The following is a 23,192-nucleotide window of genomic DNA, read 5'->3' on the forward strand; positions in this document are numbered from 1 at the left end:
GGTATTTGAGACATTCCTTTAATACTGACTTGGAATGTTAAGAGAACAAGAATGGACTTCATGCCCCAAAACTAATACACACATCAACACATCAGAAAGCAATATCATGAGACTAAACAAGATCTGAAATGTGACTGTTAACTCAATACACCTCATTTGACTGATTTTTTGGACAATAAGAAAGATGGACATCATGTTTACATGCCATCATATCTATCAGGTCAGTAAGTTGAAACTGTGTCATACTTACTTCCAGGAACCACATTTAATTGTGTGCCATTGTTCTATCACTGAATCTAAGCTTCCAGTGCACCTTTTCTGGTGAGATCCCTGCCAGCGAGGACCACTAAAATAGAATGAATGTGTGCCTTGCTATGATGGACTGGCAGTGATGTGGTCAGGGTTGCAGGGCATAAAGGGTGATTTCATATCATACCAAATAGTTTAACATTTACATGTAGGCATTATAAGACTATGCAAAGAATGCCCTTAATGAGGGATAGAATCAATGACAAAAAAAAAACAGGCTCTGACCCTTCCATTCCCAGCAATTTTCGTCCCATTTAATTGTTGCCCTTTCTGGGAAAATCCTGGAAGCTCATGTGGCCAACTGTCTCAGCACTTTTGTTGAGAAGTCACACTACTTGGACCCTCATCAAGCTGGTTTTAGACCTACACATTCCACTGAGTCTGTTATTTTGGCAGTTCTTGATGAGTTACGAAGGGGGGCTGACCAAAGCTCCACGCAAGCTCTGGTGCTCCTAGATCTCTCGGCTGCGTTCGATACGGTCGACCACCATCTTTTGGTCGACCGGGTCGAGAGCGCCGGGATCCGGGGTCCTCCTCTGGACTGGATCTCCTCATTTTTCTGTGACCGCTTTCAAGCAGTCCGTTTCGCCAGCTTTTTGGCTCGGAAAAGGAGATTGACGTGTGGGGTTGCACAGGGCTCTTCACTCTCTCCCCTTCTTTTTAATTTGTATATTCTTCCTTTGATCTTGGCCCTTCAAAAGAGAGAGCTGGTTGTATTTAATTATGCTGACGATCTCCAGCTAGTATTTAACATCAACTCTTCCCCTTCATCTATAGAAAGCTTCCAGTCCACTATGATATTCATCAGCAACTGGATGAGTGCTAACCACCTTAAGTTAAATCCCGACAAAACCGAGCTGATTCTCACGGGCGGCTCAGGGTATCCCTGGAATTCCAACTTTTGGCCACATTCCCTGGGATGCCCTCCATCTCCTGTCAACTCAGTCAAAAGCTTGGGAATCGTGATTAGCAATGACCTTACGATGAAGGCACATATTAATACTGTGGTATCTGCTTGATTTTTCATCTCCGAAGAATTAGTAAAATAAGCAGATATTTAACCTTTGAGGCCCGGATTCAAGTTGTTCTTGCCCTGGTGATGTCATGTATTGACTACGCTAATTCTTTGTACACCGGTATTCCAGGTTACCAACTACGCCGGCTCCAACTGGTGCAGAACCAAGCCGCTAGGCTTGTATATGGTCAACCTAAATCTCACCATGTGAAACCGGTGTTGAAAAACTTGCACTGGCTTCCTGTGAGCCAACGCTGTCTTTTTAAACTAGGCTGCACTATTTACAAAGCCCTCTCGGACTGTGGCCCGGTTTTTATTGCGTCCAGACTACAGCGTTATGTCCCCTCTCGAGCCTTGCGCTCTGCAAACATGAATCTGTTAACCCCTTGTCCGTTTAAGCGTAAAAAACAAGGGGGTCTTCGATTCTTGACTTTGGCGCCACAATTCTGGAACTCTCTCCCCCTTGAATTGCGCCTGTCTTCTTTCTATACTCATTTCAGAACGTCTCTCAAAACCTGGCTGTTTGTCCAGGTCTACAACTGAACTTTCCTTTTTTTCTGCTCCAGCAACTGACTGACCCCGCTTAGCGCCAAGAAACCGTTGGTGAACGTGCGCTGTATAAATAGTTTTTAACATAACATTACATAACATGGGTCACTGTGAGAAATTGGGTTGTTGGCTGAGTGAGATGTTACTCCCACTGATGCAACAGCCACAATCCCTGTCAGGGTGAACCACAAAAGTCACTAAATAAACCTGTGCTTAACCCTCAGGTAGCTTGGCACAAATTCAGTCAAGCTTAACCTAGAGGCAAAGTGTAAAGTATTTATGCATACAGAAAGAAAGTAATAACACAACACAAGAAAAATCCCACATCAACACAGAAAAATAGAGTAAATTCAAAAAGATTATTTGAGCCCAAAATGGCAAAAATGCACTTACTAGAATCAGAGATGAAAGCGCAAACTGCGGGCATCTAGTTATGCAAACTGCGGGCATCTAGTTGCGCAAGACTGCGTCAAAGTTGAAAAATATGTAATGGTGGGCAGAGTTCGAGGAGTTGCACTACACGGGATTCTGAAGAGTTGCGTAAAAACTCTGTGGAATTCCACAGAGTTCGGCTCCGCCCTATCCAAGGGTCCCCACTGGTGTAGGTCGGGTGTGCTGGCCTCACTCACTTCCACAGGTCCACCACCCGGCTCCCATCACCAGCAGATGCCCACCACCCATCGTTAGGGCCTGTATCACTCGACACGGTGCCGCCACCCACTGCACCTCATCGCCATTCAGTCCCAAACACTCTGCCTCCATCAACTCCCGGCGGGGGGCCGGGGAACACCACAGTCCGGATCAGAAGCTGCCGCCAGTCACCTATTGCCATCACGTACTTCAGGAGACCGCAGGCTGGCAGACCGGAAGCGCGTTGTCAGGAGGGAACCTTCAGTCATGGCGCAGGGTGAGACACCGAATTCACGGCACGCCGTGTGCTGGTTGCAGCCTCATTTTAGGTACTGAGGTGAGTTTTTTGGTACACCACAATTCACTGAGGTCCTGGTTTTCTGCGCATAGTTCTGTGCATGAGCAGAATCCCCGTACACTTTAATGCCCTTTGCCATGTTGTATTTATTTATTTTTGTGTGAACCTATGTAGTGTATAAACATAGAAAAACATATTAAAATGAAGGAGTGGCATAGCAACCCAGACACACCGGACAGTTTTTCAGCTGTGGTGCACATGAAATCTGGCAACATGACACCTCTCACAGTGCTAGACAGCCAGTGGATGACGTGGTCTGACTCATTGGCCCATGCTGTACGCTGTGATGGGTAGAAGCAGAACACTAATGATACCTAAATTAACCAATGGATGAAAGATGCTGATCCAAAACCCCTTGATGTATGTGTATATTTATTTTTTATGACTCATTCTTTATGTTTACATGAATCTCACAAACAGTTAAAGACACATTAAAGAAGCCTAGAATACACATATAAAGAGCAGCATGCAAAAAAACTTGCACCTGCCTCTTGTCCCCAAAGCAGTTCTTGATATTGTGCAGATTCTGCTAGTATCAGCTGCTCCTGGATACCACTGCTTGGGAGGAAATAAAATTTCACAGTTATAGTGGTGCAGCCCAAAACTACAAACGTCCCATCAGTTTGTAGGCTTGTCCATGTCTTCTTTATTTTATATTCCACACAGTCTAATCTTATTATTCAAATTCAAGTTGTTACAGCTACACATATAACACCACCAGCATATAATAAACCTTTCATCCCCTCCAATTCCTACATACAAACTTATATCAGTTAAAACCATGTTAAAATTACAATACTCCTACAAAATCTTGTGTCATAATAAATAAGCAAATCAACCATATCTTTGTACCAGTGTTTCAATATGATAGAAAAGAAGAAAAATTCCATACCTTAATTCATTTTCTTACAATTAATCAGGACTAAAATGAAAAATAATAATCAATAAAAAGCAACAAAAGAAACTAAAGATGATAATTTTGTTGTCCCATTAACATTCTTGGGCCTATGTAGTTCTATATATATTTAAACAGAATAATACATACAATTCAAAATATCAATCATTGCTAGAAGATTCTAAAATGATCTTAATATGGTATCCAATTCTTCGTGATCCAGTAGATAATATAACAATCCAAAGTCCAAATTGTGTATCATGAGCCCGAATCCCGATATTCAATATGAGGCCCACCTCATTAAGGACACTCAGCAAATAGAATGGAACATGTGTAAATGAGGACTTTAACCAAATCATCTCATTTAGTACTTTCAAATCCATATAGTCCAAACCCTTCACGTGGCCACCCAGATCCATCCAAATTCCTCTTGTTTCTTAAATAAACACAAAAGAAATCTTGTGTCAAAATATCACACATGATTACCAAAGGAACACTAATACCACATATCAGAATTTAAAAAACTGCAAATATACTTTACTGTTGGGATGTTGACTATAAACATAGTCAACATCCCAACAGTTGAAAACCCCGTATTATTATGACAATAGCGATGCAAGCCGGTCATCAAATGTATTTGTAGTACAAATAGGATGAAACATCCATGCAGTTATAAGCTCTAGATTGTCATGCCATAAGCAATGTAAGCTGGTCTCTTTCATGGAGTCTAATGAATCCATGTCAAAACTAACTGCCATCAATCAATTGTAAACATCCCAAGCATTGGTACACTCTAAACTCAAATGCTGGCAACATTTGTACACTCTAAGCTTACATGCTCGCGACATGGCGACACAAACGTCCCCAAACATTGAACATGTTTACATTTCTACTTACCCGAATCTGTTTCTAAAGGGAAACTCTGTAAGCAAATGATACAATGCCCCAAAAAACATGATTGGTCCAAGATTATTTTCTTTAAAAGCCCAACACATGTATTTGTCATGACTCACACCGGGTTTGGCCCCAAAAAATCCTTTCCTCGGCGCTCATTTGATAACATCCATCATCTTTTAATGTGCAAAGAACAACAGTACAACTTATCGCATCCCCAGTAAATTCAGACCCATTAACACATCGTAACTCAGATGCATCGGTTCCAATCGGCGCAATGACGTCAATGCATGGGTTCTGCAAGTTGCAGTACTTTATAGTCACTTCCAAGGGCCCTGGACTGGGCTGGCACCACTTGGCAGAGAAAGACTTGCAGCAAGCAAAGTCCAGATACTGATTGTAGGTTGAAGATAAGTCTTTGATATCCCTGAGGCTTCAGAACAGGAGGCAGGCCTACAGGCCCTTGGAGATACTTAGGTTCTAAGATGTAGAGAGATGTAGGTTCAGTCATTTTCCCTCCCAGGCAAGTGGGCAGCAGGCCAGCAGAACAAAGCAGTCCAGCAGAGTGGCAGTCCCTCCAGCAGCATCGCAGGCCTTCTTCCTGGCAGAATGCCCTCAGTTCCAGAAGGGTTCTAAGTTGGTAGTGGCAGAGGTGCATTTATACAAGGTTGGGCCTTGGAAGAGGGGAAGACTTCAAAGAGACACCTTTGAAGTGCACAAGTTCCTGCCATTCCTTCCCTGGCTCCAAACACACAACAGGGGGGTATGGAGCCCTTTGTCTGGGGACAGTACACAACCATATCAGGTGTGTCAGCTCCTCCCTTCCATCCTGCCCAGGATCGCCCATCAGGAATTGGATGGCCCATCAGTCACACCTAAGCTCCCTTTGTGTGTGGCTGTCTAGAGGGAATGCACAAAGCCAGATATCACCCATCATCGACGTGTATTAAGAGACAGACAGAAGGCACCAAATGGTTACAGTAAAGAAATGGCAACGTTCTAGAAAATGGCACTTTTAGAATTGCAAATCAAAATCCAACTTCACCATAAGTTGTGTTTTCAAATTGTGAATACAGAGACACCAAACTTTGGGGATCACATCATCTTCCCAATTGGAAATTCCACTTATAAAATGTAATAAGGCAATCCTAATGTTATCCTATGGAAGAGATAGGCCTTGCAGTAGTGAAAAAAGAATTTAAGAGTACTTCACTTCCAGGATATGTAAAACTTAAAAAGCACATGGCCTACTTTTAAAAATACTTTACCCTGCCCATGGGCTGTCCAGGGCCTACCTTAGGTGTCACCTATGTGTAATGAGAGGAAGGTTTGTGTTAACTTGCCATGTCGGCATGGCAATTTAAAACTGCACACACAGGCTTTAGGGTGGCAGGCCTGAGGCATGTTTAAAGGACTACTTAAGTGGGAGTCATAATCAGTGCTGCAGTCCCACAGATAGTGCTTAATTTACAGGCCCTGGGCACACTTATTGGACTTTACTATGGACTTGTAAGTAAATTGAATAAGCCAGTTGTGGACAAGCCAATGTTACCATGATTTAGAGCACATGCACTTTAGCACTGGTTAGCAGTGGTAAAGTTCCCAGATTCCTAAAGCCAGCAAAATGAGATCAGCAAAAACAGTGAAAACAGGAGGTCTATAGATAAAAAGTCAGGGAAAACCAGGCCAAGGATGCCAGGTATAACACCATCCATACCTTAAAGGTTGTTTTAAATTCAAAGCAATTCTGTTCTGCAAAAGTAGGTCGCACACTGCTCGTCACACCAGCAAGTTGCCCCAAAGGACTGTGGGAAATGTAGTGGCGACGGCGGGTACGCCTATGCCACGATATGTAAATAGAGCAGTATGTGTTGCGTTAGCCATCCCTGGACACGTGTTTCGAGGTAGTTGCCTCTCGTCAGCAGGGAGCAGGTCAGTGTAAGGGGGTGCCGTGTGGACTGCCAAAATGTAATTAAAAACAGGTCAAGTACCTCTCCTGGCGCGCAGGTGCAGATCCAAGGCTCGTCAGCCCGTTGGCTCAAGGGAGCCGTATTAAATTGTGCAAAAGTAGGTCGCACACTGCTCGTCACACCAGCAAGTTGCCCCAAAGGACTGTGGGAAATGTAGTGGCGACGGCGGGTACGCCTATGCCACGATATGTAAATAGAACAGTATGTGTTGCGTTAGCCATCCCTGGACACGTGTTTCGAGGTAGTTGCCTCTCGTCAGCAGGGAGCAGGTCAGTGTAAGGGGGTGCCGTGCGGACTGCCAAAATATAATTAAAAACAGGTCAAGTACCTCTCCTGGCGCGCAGGTGCAGATCCAAGGCTCGTCAGCCCGTTGGCTCAAGGGAGCCGTATTAAATTGTGCAAAAGTAGGTCGCACACTGCTCGTCACACCAGCAAGTTGCCCCAAAGGACTGTGGGAAATGTAGTGGCGACGGCGGGTACGCCTATGCCACGATATGTAAATAGAACAGTATGTGTTGCGTTAGCCATCCCTGGGCACGTGTTTCGAGGTAGTTGCCTCTCGTCAGCAGGGAGCAGGTCAGTGTAAGGGGGTGCCGTGTGGACTGCCAAAATGTAATTAAAAACAGGTCAAGTACCTCTCCTGGCGTGCAGGTGCAGATCCAAGGCTTGTCAGCCCGTTGGCTCAAGGGAGCCGTATTAAATTGTGCAAAAGTAGGTCGCACACTGCTCGTCACACCAGCAAGTTGCCCCAAAGGACTGTGGGAAATGTAGTGGCGACGGCGGGTACGCCTATGCCACGATATGTAAATAGAACAGTATGTGTTGCGTTAGCCATCCCTGGACACGTGTTTCGAGGTAGTTGCCTCTCGTCAGCAGGGAGCAGGTCAGTGTAAGGGGGTGCCGTGTGGACTGCCAAAATGTAATTAAAAATAGGTCAAGTACCTCTCCTGGCGCGCAGGTGCAGATCCAAGGCTCGTCAGCCCGTTGGCTCAAGGGAGCCGTATTAAATTGTGCAAAAGTAGGTCGCACACTGCTCGTCACACCAGCAAGTTGCCCCAAAGGACTGTGGGAAATGTAGTGGCGACGGCGGGTACGCCTATGCCACGATATGTAAATAGAACAGTATGTGTTGCGTTAGCCATCCCTGGACACGTGTTTCGAGGTAGTTGCCTCTCGTCAGCAGGGAGCAGGTCAGTGTAAGGGGGTGCCGTGTGGACTGCCAAAATGTAATTAAAAACAGGTCAAGTACCTCTCCTAGCGCCATGAGAGGTACTTTACCTGTTTTAATTACATTTTGGCAGTCCACGCGGCACCCCTTTACACTGACCTGCTCCCTGCTGACGAGAGGCAACTACCTTGAAACACGTGTCCAGGGATGGCTAATGCTACACATACTTTTCTACATACATCGTGGCATAGGCGTACTCGCCGTAGCCACTACATTGACCACAGTTCCTTGGGGCAACTTGCTGGTGTGACGAGCAGAGTGCGACCAACCTTTGATTCATTTATTACGGCTCCCTTGAGCCAACGGGCTGACGAGCCTTGGACCTGCACCTGCGCGCCATGAGAGGTACTTTACCTGTTTTAATTACATTTTGGCAGTCCACGCGGCACCCCTTTACACTGACCTGCCCCCTGCTGACGAGAGGCAACTACCTCGAAACACGTGTCCAGGGATGGCTAATGCTACACATACTTTTCTACATACATCGTGGCATAGGCGTACTCGCCGTCGCCACTACATTGACCACAGTTCCTTTGGGCAACTTGCTGGTGTGACGAGCAGAGTGCGACCAACCTTTGATTCATTTATTACGGCTCCCTTGAGCCAACGGGCTGACGAGCCTTGGACCTGCACCTGCGCGCCATGAGAGGTACTTTACCTGTTTTAATTACATTTTGGCAGTCCACGCGGCACCCCTTTACACTGACCTGCTACCTGCTGACGAGAGGCAACTACCTCGAAACACGTGTCCAGGGATGGCTAATGCTACACATACTTTTCTACATACATCGTGGCATAGGCGTACTCGCCGTCGCCACTACATTGACCACAGTTACTTGGGGCAACTTGCTGGTGTGACGAGCAGAGTGCGACCAACCTTTGATTCATTTATTACGGCTCCCTTGAGCCAACGGGCTGACTGACGAACCTTGGACCTGCACCTGCATGCCATGAGAGGTACTTTACCTGTTTTAATTACATTTTGGCAGTCCACGCGGCACCCCTTTACACTGACCTGCTCCCTGCTGACGAGAGGCAACTACCTCGAAACACGTGTCCAGGGATGGCTAATGCTACACATACTTTTCTACATACATCGTGGCATAGGCGTACTCGCCGTCGCCACTACATTGACCACAGTTCCTTGGGGCAACTTTCTGGTGTGACGAGCAGAGTGCGACCAACCTTTGATTCATTTATTACGGCTCCCTTGAGCCAACGGGCTGACGAGCCTTGGACCTGCACCTGCGCGCCATGAGAGGTACTTTACCTGTTTTAATTACATTTTGGCAGTCCACGTGACACCCCTTTACACTGACCTGCTCCCTGCTGACGAGAGGCAACTACCTCGAAACACGTGTCCAGGGATGGCTAATGCTACACATACTTTTCTACATACATCGTGGCATAGGCGTACTCGCCATCGCCACTACATTGACCACAGTTCCTTGGGGCAACTTGCTGGTGTGACGAGCAGAGTGCGACCAACCTTTGATTCATTTATTACGGCTCCCTTGAGCCAACGGGCTGACGAGCCTTGGACCTGCACCTGCGCGCCATGAGAGGTACTTTACCTGTTTTAATTACATTTTGGCAGTCCACGCGGCACCCCTTTACACTGACCTGCTCCCTGCTGACGAGAGGCAACTACCTCGAAACACGTGTCCAGGGATGGCTAATGCTACACATACTTTTCTACATACATCGTGGCATAGGCGTACTCGCCGTCGCCACTACATTGACCACAGTTCCTTGGGGCAACTTGCTGGTGTGACGAGCAGAGTGCGACCAACCTTTGATTCATTTATTACGGCTCCCTTGAGCCAACGGGCTGACGAGCCTTGGACCTGCACCTGCGCGCCATGGGAGGTACTTTACCTGTTTTAATTACATTTTGGCAGTCCACGCGGCACCCCTTTACACTGACCTGCTCCCTGCTGACGAGAGGCAACTACCTCGAAACACGTGTCCAGGGATGGCTAATGCTACACATACTTTTCTACATACATCGTGGCATAGGCGTACTCGCCGTCGCCACTACATTGACCACAGTTCCTTGGGGCAACTTGCTGGTGTGACGAGCAGAGTGCGACCAACCTTTGATTCATTTATTACGGCTCCCTTGAGCCAACGGGCTGACGAGCCTTGGACCTGCACCTGCGCGCCATGAGAGGTACTTTACCTGTTTTAATTACATTTTGGCAGTCCACGCGGCACCCCTTTACACTGACCTGCTCCCTGCTGACGAGAGGCAACTACCTCGAAACACGTGTCCAGGGATGGCTAATGCTACACATACTTTTCTACATACATCGTGGCATAGGCGTACTCGCCGTCGCCACTACATTGACCACAGTTCCTTGGGGCAACTTGCTGGTGTGACGAGCAGAGTGCGACCAACCTTTGATTCAATTCTCTTTACTATTTGTGTGAAAAGGAAAGAAAGAAAGATCACATTATAACCCAACAAGGCCACCATTTTGGTACAATAGGTCATTTCAAACACCAATGAACAGCAGATGACAGCAAGTCGGTTCCACTTAATTACAAACCAGATAACCACCACAAAAACTTTGGTTCATTGACACATTACTCCAGGTCATTACAAAGATCCCCTACATAATATCTCCACCAACTTCTGTCTCCGTCCATTGTCAAAACCAATTCCCTTCTAGTTCACATACACCAAAGATCGAAAACATGTTGTAATGTGTAATGTCACTTCATGACTCAGCAAAATGAATAGTCTTATGGGTTTCTTGTTGTTTTATACTTTTATGATGCATTAGGATTGATTGTAAGCTATAGAGATCATATTAGGTTTGTTTTACACATATTGACATTGTTAATTTGACAATGTATGGTATTACAACATGGTTTTGCTCACTCGTGTATCTAAACTAGAATAGAATTAGTTTGAAATAGTTCGAAGTTTTGGGAAGGTTTGTGTCACCGGCATTTAACTTGTACAATTGTTGCCGGCATTTGAGTTTACATTGAACAAATGCTTGGGATGTTTGGATTGCTGCCAGTTAGTTTTGACATGGATTCACTAGGGAGCGTGAGGAAGACCAGCTTACAATGCTATTGAAATTACAATCTAGGGTTTATACGTGCCTGGATGTTTGACATTGTTTGTATTGCAAGCATATTTTGGTGTTTCTTAAATACTGAAATATGGTATTTTTGTTCCTTTGTTAATGATGTGTGATATATTAACTCAAACATTTTGTAAGAGACCATATTAGGGTAGGTTTAAAATCTTCTAGGAATGACTAATATTTTGAATGGTATGTATTATTGTATTTGAATATCTATAGAACAGTGTAGGCTCAAGAATTTTATTTGGACAATAGAATTATCATCTTTAGTTTCTTTTGTTGATTTTTGATAGATTAATAGTTTTCATATTACTCCTGATGAATTGAGTGATAATGTGAATTAAGTTATGGAATTTGTCTTTTCTTCTGTCATTTTGAAACATTGGCACAAAAGATATGGTTGCATTGCTAATTTATTGACATTTTTTGTACATAGGAATTAGTGGAGATTAAAAGTTTATTATAGGGTGAGGATGTTTTTGATATGTGTGGAAAGATGTTGTCTTTATTTATTGTCGTATGTGTTTCTTATGTATTGAATTGTATTTCTAACCTGAAGAAGTTCATGGTGGGGAACGAAACACGTTGGCTGTGGCTGTAATGGTTTGAACTGGAATAATAACAATATAAGACTGTTTGGAATTTGAAATGAAGAAGAAATGGACCAGTCTATAATTTGATTGGACTTTTGTAGTTTTTGGGTGCTCCACTGCATTTGTGATATGCCTCATAAAATAAACCACTGCTGAAGGAGGAAAAGGCAGAAGCAAAAAATCTTCAAGAGAAAACAGCTAATACAAATTGAACTAAAAAAAACAAGAAATAATATGATAAACAAGTGGAGCAAAAGATACTCTAACTAGGAGCCAGAGCATCTGCCATGTACTTGGGCATAGGCTGACCTCACTTATATATTAAACCCTAACCTGGAAATAGAAGATGACCTCAGGAGCCACTAAACCTCCATCGTAGGCTGGAACAAGAGCAAGTGGCAAACTGTGTGGTGCCATCTTGGGCTATATTTAATATTCAATATGGCTCCTGTGCAGACTGACATGCTGAGAGGCCACCTCCCCCTCCCCCCAGCCGGGAAAATGGAAGATGTGGCGAGGCTGTGAGGGCACTCAAAAAAGAGGTTAGGTTCCTGCTGCGAGTGGTGCCCAGGACTGACGCTCATTTGCTGCCGGCGGTCAAAATCTTAGCATTCGGACTGCTGTTGCCTATAACTCAGCGTTACAATAATATGATAAAAAGACATCTTTTGCACTTGTATCATGTCTTGAAGTTATGGGGTATTGTTTATTTAACACATATTTTTCAACCAGATTTTCTATATCACTATCCCATTGTCTCACAGTGCTTCAAAGTGTTATCTGTGAGTCTGCCCTTAACTGATATCTTAACCTGATAGCAACTATCTCCTCAATGTTGGCAGGGCATTTTAGCATATACAAATATGGGCATGTGTCAGTAGCACTGCACTGAAAAATGCTTCTTTCAGTCATCTACTGCCAAGTACCCTTCATCAGCTTCAACAAACATAAGAGATCTGAAGACTTTTACCATTGGGCAATCTAGAGCACTTGTTGCCAATGGCAGTATTGTAAAACTAAGCAATTGGAAAATCTATACAAATTCTCTGCACTATTGTTCTTAACAAAGTGAGATTGAAAGTGCTACTGGGCTTTTTATAAGAAGCTGGTGGGTGACAGAAGGTTGACAGCTCTTACTACAGCCCTTAATGACGCTTGGGGTCCCCTTATGCTTGAGGGTCATAATATGTGGCCAGCCCACTTACTCCAACCAAATACTAGAGATAATCTCTAACTCTAAGGCCAACATCATGATTGCTCCCATACTGCATTCCACTCAACTGTTTGTAGGAGAATTGCCATTTCAAAAGAAAGTTGGGGCATGAGTTAGATTTTGGCTGTGAGGATACTCCCTCATAACAATGACAGTTTACCCTCTCCACCAAAGCAAAGGTCCTCCCACATCATTTAGAGTCAGTGGAACTTCAGCATGTGCATGGCAGAGACTATTCTGTCTGTGCCACCTTCATACACCTTTGAGGGCCAGACGGGGTAGGGACATCAGATTTTTAGACATGTGTTCGCCTGTCCTATATATAGTGGGCGAACAAACGGGCAGTTTACAATGTCCGTCATTGCCAGGTAAAAACTGGTGGAAACGGGCAGTGAAAACTTCAAAATGACCACATACCGTAGGAGAAATTAAAATAAAAGAAATATAGAAAGTTTGACATATGGCTTCGTCATGTTTACAGAGCTATCCATCAAACTTTTAATGCATTTACAGGATCCGCTGAGACAGCTGCTCCTGTAAATGGATGAGATGTCACTTTGGCTGGCGGATATCTCGAAATTTGCCCGGTGACTACTCCCTTAGGACAACAGATTACTTTACACCGTTGCTCTGGCGAAGTAAATTCCCATCCATCAAAGTCTAAATCAGGCCCTTGGTGTTAAGGGTGGGATTAATGATAATATGTGGCCTGCAAAGCAAAGAGCAGTTTTCCTATGTTTTCCTGAATCCATTGTGTGGGCTATTGTTGAAGCTAAGCAGCTGGCCTTCTGAGCTACAGGGAAGATTAGTTGTGAAAAGCAGAGATGATGTGTGAGCATAAGAATATTATGTGAATAGCCGTTTGCTAAATGCTGCTGCTAAGTTTCAAACAAGCTATAATAAATAATAAAAATACAGATTAGTAGCATAGACAAACATAGATTGAGTCTAGTGAATTTCATATACTGACTGAAATACCTATATTTGGAGTCTATGGCATTTTCCTAATAGAAATGTAGCAACTTTTTTCATGTTGTACTTTCAGGATCAAGTCTTTCACTCTGAGTAGCTGGTTATATGTCAAATTATTAACTTCAGGAATATCGTGCTACAACAATATCATAGCAATAATAATATCGATAAAGAAAATATCATGGCGGTAAGCATATATTGGTAAGTGCAGGTTTCCTATTTTTAATCCACATCTATCTACCTTGAAGGTATATATGTTGTCAAGGTACATAGATGTGGAGTGAAATATAGCAAGCTTTGGCATACCTATATACACATAACCTATCAATATTTTGGTTATCAATATTTTTGCTATGATTTTTCAGTGGCATGATATTGAAAACTCAATGTTCTGGTACTATTCTTCAATGAAGGAACTAGAGGATGTTATCCTTTTAATCATTACTTCACCTTGTACAGCATAATTGAGTTTGTAATATGGTGCAAAACCTTTACTCACAATTACAGTTCATTTTAAAAAGTAGTAATATTGACAAATCTACAGCAACCACGTTTTTCTCATTAAGAGCAAGCATCAGGAAGCTGGGAGTCTAGTCAGTAAGCCTTAACTGGTTAAGTAGTCAAATATCAAATTGTCCAGAGTACAAGAACAAGAGAACATAAAAGAAGGATTGTATCCCTCGAATTTTCAAGGCAGATACAGATGTATGAGGAGTCACCAAAATCCTATTTGTTTTGGGGTTCCTGTTCAAGCATGGGGGTTCTCATCTGACAGACAAAGAGAGGCCATGTAGGACTACCTTCCTCTTAAAAATCATTTTTCCACCAACTTTTCTTAGCTATTGGTGCTTTGCTTGTATGCCTTATTAGTAGAAAATTGTGGCCCTAAAGCCTCACTAGTCACTTTAATGCCAAGCAAAATTATGTGTGTAGTTGGTTCATGTTTGTATTACTAGAACCGTATGTATGTACTGATTTGGAGCTCATGATTTTACTACTTAATATGCATCATGCACACATTCTTCTTGTACTTCTTTTGCACCTTTTCTCCATTTCCAAGCTTCAGCTAATGTTCCTCAAGACAATTTGCATAAAACAACTGTTCACTCGTTTTTTCCTTATCTGTGCATTTACAGACACTAGAGGTTCATTATTCTCCTAAATCACACTTTCAGTTGCCTGTAGTAAATATTCAATGTACAACTCTGGGCCCTCGGGCTTCAGGGCCTAGTTAAGCCATGAAAATTGGCTATCATGTTCAATGCCACAGGTAACTCCAAACTACTATATAATGACACCCACACTTGATTATAAAATATTAGTACATTCATGGTTATATGTGGTGACTAACACTGTGCTACACAGGAGTGTATGAACATGATGCAGGCAGGATTTACGTTTTCGCAGCACACAGGGACCCTTCATACCTTACCCCTACATTTTCAGTGGATTGCCTATTAAAACAGAAATTCACATATAAAATATTAAAAACATTCCAGTGTCCAATGACGCTATAAAGTGATTGGATGACATGAAGTACACATCCTAGTAAAGTGGCAAATGCAGTAAGACTGCTGAAAAAACAACCCTTTGGAACTGCCAACATGACCATAAAAAATGTCCACAAATCACACTCCCAGATTCTGCTGGAGAGTGTTCCTTAATTTAATAGCTTGCTGAATGAATCTCGGCTATACAAATTTCTTCTGAAGGTAATCATTGCAAAAAATAGAGGGATGGTCTACATTGTCTAAAAGTTAGGTTCCTACACAAAGGGATCTGAATTCGTTTTCTGAGCACTTAATAAATGTTACAAAAAATATACAACAAATGAATTTTTGGATAAAAACTAGAAAATACACAGTATTAAGACTAAAATGTGCCACTATGTATCTATGTTGTGTATTAACAAGAAAGAGGTAAGGTTCCAAAACATCAGTAGTTAAAAGCAAAGAATAGGATCATACCATAGAATTACATAGTTAATGTGTTACCCTAGCATTATTCCAATATTTGAAAAGTAACAATGCCTTTAGTAGAATCCTCAATAGAATCAGGATCATAGAAAAGCTCAGTTTCCCCAGGTCACCATACCGTTTTTTAATGTAATGTAACCGGGGATCTGAAATGCGTGATAGAGCAGCAAACTGTCTCGAATCACCATTTGATAAAAACCTGTTCTATCTTTGTCCAGACAGACAACCAGAGCAATAGTGGGCGACAGTTCAAGAGGCCTCCATATAGGCGACTCTCATTTCCAAATGGCAGCTTTACATAGAGTAGAACAAATGTGAGGAACAGCCAGCAGTCATCTTAAACAAGCATTCTCAACATTTTGTAAGCTACTTGCAACAGTATAACTCCACAAACCCGCACCATAACTGGCCATAGACAGAGATTTACTGCTATAAACTGCACCCATCTCTCGAAGAGGCTTCAGCTCTAGTTTGTAGGTGAACCTAAATACTATTTCAATGGACCTGTTGAATTGTTGCTGTCTGGAAGTACACAAGTGGCTAATTCTGCTCCCAATTAGAGAACTGAACCCGGCCTGAAAAACCATTGAAAACATCACATGCTGCAGACTGCAATCATAGAAGGGAATCACTGGCTCATCTATCAGTTTTCTGCCCGGAACTTCATCTTGGCTGCTGTACCCTCCTGAGGCCAGTCTCTTTACACCAGGGCATTCGATCGGCCAAAGAGGTTCTACACCTCCTATATACCTTGGAAACTGTGGCAGATATGGCCAAGTCTGGGAAATTTATATATCAGGCCCGTTCACTGCTAAAGGACAAGTTGCTGGCAAAAAAACAGATCAACTACCAGCCACGTCCCAGTGCCTTATTAAGGAACAGCCGATCCTTCAATAAAGCTATCCTCGGCCCATAATATTGGTTGCTCTGCTTCCCATAAGCTTGGAGAATTACCTGAACTCACTTGCTAACCTGCATCTAGAAAGGTCTATGCTCTGTCTATCCAGACTGTAGCAGTGAAAAAGTAGTGCTTTCTATTGTTAGCATGAATTAATTAATTTTAACTCTCATTGTAGGAAGCTGGCTCTGTATATACTATACCAAAGTGAGGTATAGTGCGCACTGAGTCCAGTGGCACCCCAAAGGTAGGCAGAGGTAAAGTAGATAGCACCTTACTCTCTATTTGTGGTAGTGTGGGCGAGCAGTGAGGCTTTTTCAGAGGGTAGTCTTAAGCATTTGTTGTACACACTCAATCAGCAAATGATGTCACACAGTCAAAGACTGAACTCAGACCAATTTTGTTTGTATAAAAATATTATTAAGTTATTTTATTTCTAGAACAAAGCCAGGCCTGGTACAGGTAAGTGAAATAAATGCTTTGCAATATATTATGTAGTGTTTACAAGTGAATACCAGTTCAAATGTAGTTGTTTGAAATACTGGTGAATCAAGGTATTGAAATGACTGTACAGATTACTTTTTAGATTACTTTTTCTTCTCTGTGTGATATGCCTAGATATCACACTGGGACATTTCCTAGAGAAAAGTAGGTGCGTACGAGCAGGCCACTGGGTTGTGGGAGCTAAGCTCCTGACTTTTAGCTCAGGGCAAAGGGGGATCTAGTTTAGCACACAAAGTGCACCCGCATTGGCGCAGGGATGACTGGGTGCAGGGTGCTGTTTTGGCGTCCGGTGACCTGTTGTTTTGTTCAATGGGGATTTTTGGTTTTGGTTTTTAGCTGCAGGCTCGGTCCAGGAAGACTTTGGGAGGAACCAACAGCTGGGCAGGTAAGTTGGAGGGCTCGGGGACGTAGGCGCACCTCAGGTTCTTTTCTACAGGGCGCAGGGGGGCAGGATGCAGGGGTGTCTTTTGAGGTCTGATTTCACCTTACCGGGCGACTCGCAGGTCGTGGGGGTCTCCGTGCCGAGGCTGCATTCGATGCCTGGTAGTCCTGGAAGGGTCAACCCACAGTGGACTCAGACTCAGGAGCGCTGGGGGCTTTGGGAGTTTTCTTTTGAACAGAGTTGCTGTTCACAGGAGATCCGGTCTTTGTTGAAGGCAGTCAGTCTTCCCAGGGTTCTGGAGGTTGCTGTCTGCAGAACAAAGTGACTTTTGGCGCAGGATCTCTGGAAACTGCAGACGGGCCGGTAGGGCTGGGGACAAGTCAGTTGTTCTCTGCAGTCTCCTCTGCTGGGCATCTTCTTTCATCCTTTTTCTTCTTAGGTTGCGAGAATCTGCCTTCTTGGTTCAGGGCTGCCCCCTAAATACTGCATTTAGGGGGTGTTTTAGGGATCTCGAGTTCAGTAGCCAATGGCCTACTAACCTTAGGGTGACTACGCCCTGGTGTGCTCACCCCACGTGGGGAAGTGAGCACAGTACCTAATCCTGATTGGGGAGTGGCTGCCATCTGCAAGATGTTGGGCTCTGAAGAGTGAGCTTCACCTCGCCTCCCCCACCTGAGGGGTTGGGTTGGCAGAGGTTGGCACATCTTCTGGGCTGGCTAATTTTTTCCGCCTATCTTCCTGCCGAAAAGGAGGGGAAACAGGAAGGGGGCCTGCTCCTGACAGTAGGATATGCTGGGGGTTGCATTGCAAAGGCTGCAAGGCCTTTGAAGCTCCCCTGCCACAGATGGCTCTTCCTGGCCTGGGGGAGGTGTGACCATGTCCTCCCTGGAAATGCTTTGTTTCTGAGGTCATGGAGGGAAGGCTCCCACCCCAGGGGTCCAGAAACATGTCTCGTGGTGGCAGACTGGTGTGTACTAGTCAGGGAACCCACCAGAGGCTGGTCGTTTTTTCAGGGGGCATCTCTAAGATGCCCTCTGAGTGCATTTTTCATTAAAATTCCACACTTGAATCAGTGTGGGTTTAATGTGCTGTGAAGTCTGATACCAAACTTCCCAGTTTTCAGTAAAGCCATAATGGTGCTGTGGAGTTTGTAATGACAAACTCCCAGCACCATATACTCTTAATGGCAGTACTGCACTTACAATGACTAAGAATCGGCTTAGACAATGTAGGGGTACAGGGCTCATGCACCTGTACCCTCACCACTGGTATAGTGCACCCAGCTAGATGGGTGGCTGGCCTATGCTAGGGCAGTGGGTTGTAGGCATGGCACACAGGGATGAGTGCCATGTCAACTCTTCACTTTGTTCTGCACCAAAACACACAGCCTGCAAATGCGGTGTGTGTGAGTGTAAAGGGACGGGGCCTCTAAGGGTCGCACAATAAGCGCTGCAGCCCTTAGAGGCCTTCCCTGGCCACAGTGCCATTGGTACCCATGGCACCTTTTACAAGGGACAGACATGTGGCCAGAGAGGTGCCAATTGGGGGTACAAGGTACAGTGTTTGGGAAAGAACACAGGCCCTGGGAACCTGATTGGCAGAGACCCAGGGCACATCAAGTCAAGGTGCATCAGTAGTCTGGCAAAAAGTGGGGGGGGTTACTGCAACAGAAACCCAGCTTCCTACACTCCTATGCTTACCCTTCATCATATGTTCAGCCCATAATATTGGTTACTCTGGTCCTTATAAGCTGGGGGAACATACTGAACTCACTTGCTAACCTGCATCGGGAAAATGTTATGCTCTGAACCATCACAATTCTCGCCCTGAAAACCTTTTTGTGTTTTATTGTCATCATGAATTAATTTATTTTAATACTTGCAATTTGCTATAATATTTTATTTTGACTTGCAGAATGATTTTAAGTAATTTATTCGCTCCTTCATACACAAGTGAACCCAACTAAACGCAGAGTACAAAGGAGTCCATAAATAAGAAGAAGTTCAAATATCACTGACCTGAGCACCACAAATGGAATGTTTGAAGGTCTTCATAGATCTAGACTCACACATCAAAGTGATGTCTTTGGATAAGTTTGTTTTATGGTCCTAATAATCCATGATGCAGGTAAAAGAATCAAATAGTTTCTGGAGCCCATTATCCGTTCTTGCCAAAAAGGAACTTATCACCAGCACAGAGCAGCACATGAATTGGACATAGATCCACCTGTTGCATATTGTGGCCATTAGCCACCCAAAATCTTTTCAAGATCATTAATATAGAGAGCAAAAAGAATAATACCTTCCTGAATAGTTCTCTCAATCTAGAAAGATTAGAACGCTCACCATTTGGGTCATAACAGACAGTTGCAGAAACATCTAACTGCAGTTGTCTAAGGAAACAGATTACAGGGTTGTTAACCCCCATGGTCAGCATGGTGATCCATAACTTTGAGCAATTAACACAGTCAAAAGTGCTATTTAGGTCCATGAATGCAAGATAGAAGAAACCTTTTTGGCCACGGTGTATGTAGTGATTATCAGATAAAAATTCAAACATTGTTAATAGTGCTCACTCCTTGTAGGAAACCAACAGGATTTAAATAAGAACAGAATCTCCTTGGCTCAGCTTGCCAGTCTAACCAATAATATTCTTCCCACAACTTTAACTGTGGAACCCAAAAGTGAAATAGGGTGAAAACATCTTGGATCAACTCTGCTGTCTTTTTTAAAAATAGGAACGATAACAGACCCTTAACTTGATGAAAGTAGATCACCCAGGGAAGCAGACCGTAATACGTTAGTCAAAATTGGGGCCAAATATTTTCATACAAATCCATGGGAGACTTGCCCAAGGGGGCTTCTATTGATGGCTAATAGTACCTCTGATACCTCAATAGATATACAATTATGGAATGCATTAAGTCAAGCTCCCCCATTATTAACAGGTCAGGATTCCATGTGTGTGAGGGAATAAACACTATGAAAATGGATCACACACCTTTGTGCAGAAATCAGGACTCCCAAAATGGGTGAAGAGACACTCTTAAAATATGAAAAAAATCCAGAAAGCAAAATTATCATTTGTAGCACTGACTGATAACAGTGATGCTCATGCATTCTTCATTACACGGGTCTCCCTAGCCTGCAGATCATTTTTATATTCATTTCTGCTGGCTTTCTTAGTCTGTAGAACGGTTTATGTCCTTCTCTGCAGGCGGGTGGACCATCAGCTTTCTGTTGATGGAGTACCTGTTGACTCCGTCAAAAGAAAGTTCCTCTGATGGCCCAATGGAGTAGGAGCCTTCAGAGAAAGTTCATTTTTGCTTTTACAAAACTTAAAAGAAAATCAAATACGTTCCTTGATATAAGTAACGCAATAGTGGAGAAAAGTGATAGAGTCGTAAAGAATGTATTTACGCAGAATTAGGAACTTGGGACAGGGTGCGAAAATTCAATCGCGATGTTAAGATTAATTAAGCAACAAAAACAGTGAAAATGTTGCTCTTCGTTGTTTAATTTACAGAAGAATAGTGGTAAAAGAATGGCTGTTAAAAATGTCAGCCTTAGTGTGGTCTTCCTCCAAACCATTTGCCTTATTCCTGCTGTTTTTGCCGAATTCATTTTTGTTGGCCTTAGGGTTCTGCACTCTTACCACTGCTAACTCGTGCTACAGTGCTTGTGCTCTCTCCTTTAAACATGGTGAAAATGCCGTACATCCAATTGGCACATCTAATTAACTTGCAAGATGTAAGGAACCTTGTACCCAGGGCTTGTAAATTAAATGCTACTAGTGGGCCTGCAGCTCTGATTGTGCCCCCAATTAAGTAGCCCTTCAAACCTGTCTAAGGATGCCATTGCAGCCTAGGTGTGCAGTTTAAGACTGCTATTTTGACCTGGCCAAATTAACCCTTTTTCAGGCCTAAACCTTCCTTTATACTACAAATGCCACCCCTAGGGTAGGCCCTAAATGACCCATTGGGCAGGGCGGGGTGTATTTAAAAGGTTACACATGTAATTTCTAACTTTTACATGTCCTGGTAGTGAAAAACTCTTACATTTGCTTTTCACTACTTCAAGGCTGCCTCTCCCATAGGATAACATTGAGTTACCTTATTACACTTGAGAAGTGATCCTTTTCAATTACGAGCAGCTAGGAAGTCGAGTTTGAACTCCAAAGAATTGTCATTTAATACCCTCTATAATGGTAAAGTTGGATCTTAAGTCACAGTTCTGAAAATGCCACATTTAATAAGATGACATTTTCTTATCCTAACCATTTGATGCCTGCAGCCTGTATCCTGGGTCACATGACTAGGTGTAGTTAGCTGGCAGTTGGTCTTTGTGTATTACACCCAAACAGTGAGACAAAGGAGGAATAGGTGTTGTTAGGATGGGGCATCTCTGTCAGGATGAGGAGGAGGAGCTGTCATCTACCACACTTGCAGATCACAAAGACTCTAACACAGCATACTCACAAGGGGTTTCAGTCTCGCATTTTGTGCCCTCAGACAAACTGCGCTAGGGCAGGAAAAAAGGAAAATCCATACATCTTTGTAGGGGGAGAACTCTAGAAGCTTCTCCCAGTTTAAAGGGGCACCAGGTATAAATACTGAACCCTCATACCCAACTCTTCAGTACACGTCCGTACCTGTGGAAGACTTAGAAGAAGGACAGCTGTGCTGCTCTGCTGAAAGGACTGCCCTCCAGTCCTACTACGTTGCTACCCTGTTGCCCTACAGTTTGAGTGAGAAGCACTGGACCTGCATCTTGAACCCAGGACCTCCAGAGTGACTCCAAGGGCTACTTGTCTGTCCTTCTGATCAGATCCTTGGGGACAGAAAAGGCTCCAACCATCTTGACCCCTGCACCCTGTGGTGCTAAAGGTCCTCTGAGAGTCCTGCTGTGATCTCTACTGGAACCAACACAGCGTGATACAAACCTAACACAGCTCTTCCCAGTGCCTCATTGGACCCAAAGCAGTGCAACGTAGCCACTGCACAAGCCCACATTGCTGCCCTTGCAGCTCATGAGTCGCATCACTGAGTGACGCATCCTCGACGCAGACCTCGCAGCTTCTCACATGAACCAACACAGCGCGACGCAGCCTCTACGCAAGCCCCCATCGTAGAACTTGCAACTCACTGGAACCGCCGCTGTGTGGTGAGTTCTCAATGCAAGCCTGTATCTCAGTTCATCAGAACCACCTCTGCTGGACGCATCCATGATGTGGACCTCAAATCGCTCCTCAAGACCATCGCCGTGTGGCGCAATGCTTTGTAATAGGGATTCGAGGTACATTTCTCAGTTAGACTGACTTGGTCCCTGTATCCAGCCCCTGCTCCATTGTGAACTTGGGACTTTTTCCCGGTTTTGCACGACCAGATAACCACAGTTGGCGCTTTATGCTGGCACTTTTTTTACCTACACCTTTTAAGTTGCATAGCTCTGGTTCTACTGATTGGTTTTGTGTCATCTGGTGTCAAGTGATTTATTACATTCCACTATGTTTTTCTAAATTGGTGTGGGGTTTTTCTTGTAGGGTGTTTTCACTGTATTACATCTTTAAATGCTGCATAAATACTTAATACACTGCTTCTATATTAAGCCTGACTGCTTTGCGCCAAGCTACCAGAGGATTAAGCACATGCTAATATGAGGTTTGCTTGTGTTTCACCCTGAAGAGCATTGTAGTTACTGATTGAG

The sequence above is a fragment of the Triturus cristatus genome, chromosome 6, assembly GCF_964204655.1.
Source record: "Triturus cristatus chromosome 6, aTriCri1.1, whole genome shotgun sequence".
NCBI lineage: Eukaryota > Metazoa > Chordata > Amphibia > Caudata > Salamandridae > Triturus > Triturus cristatus.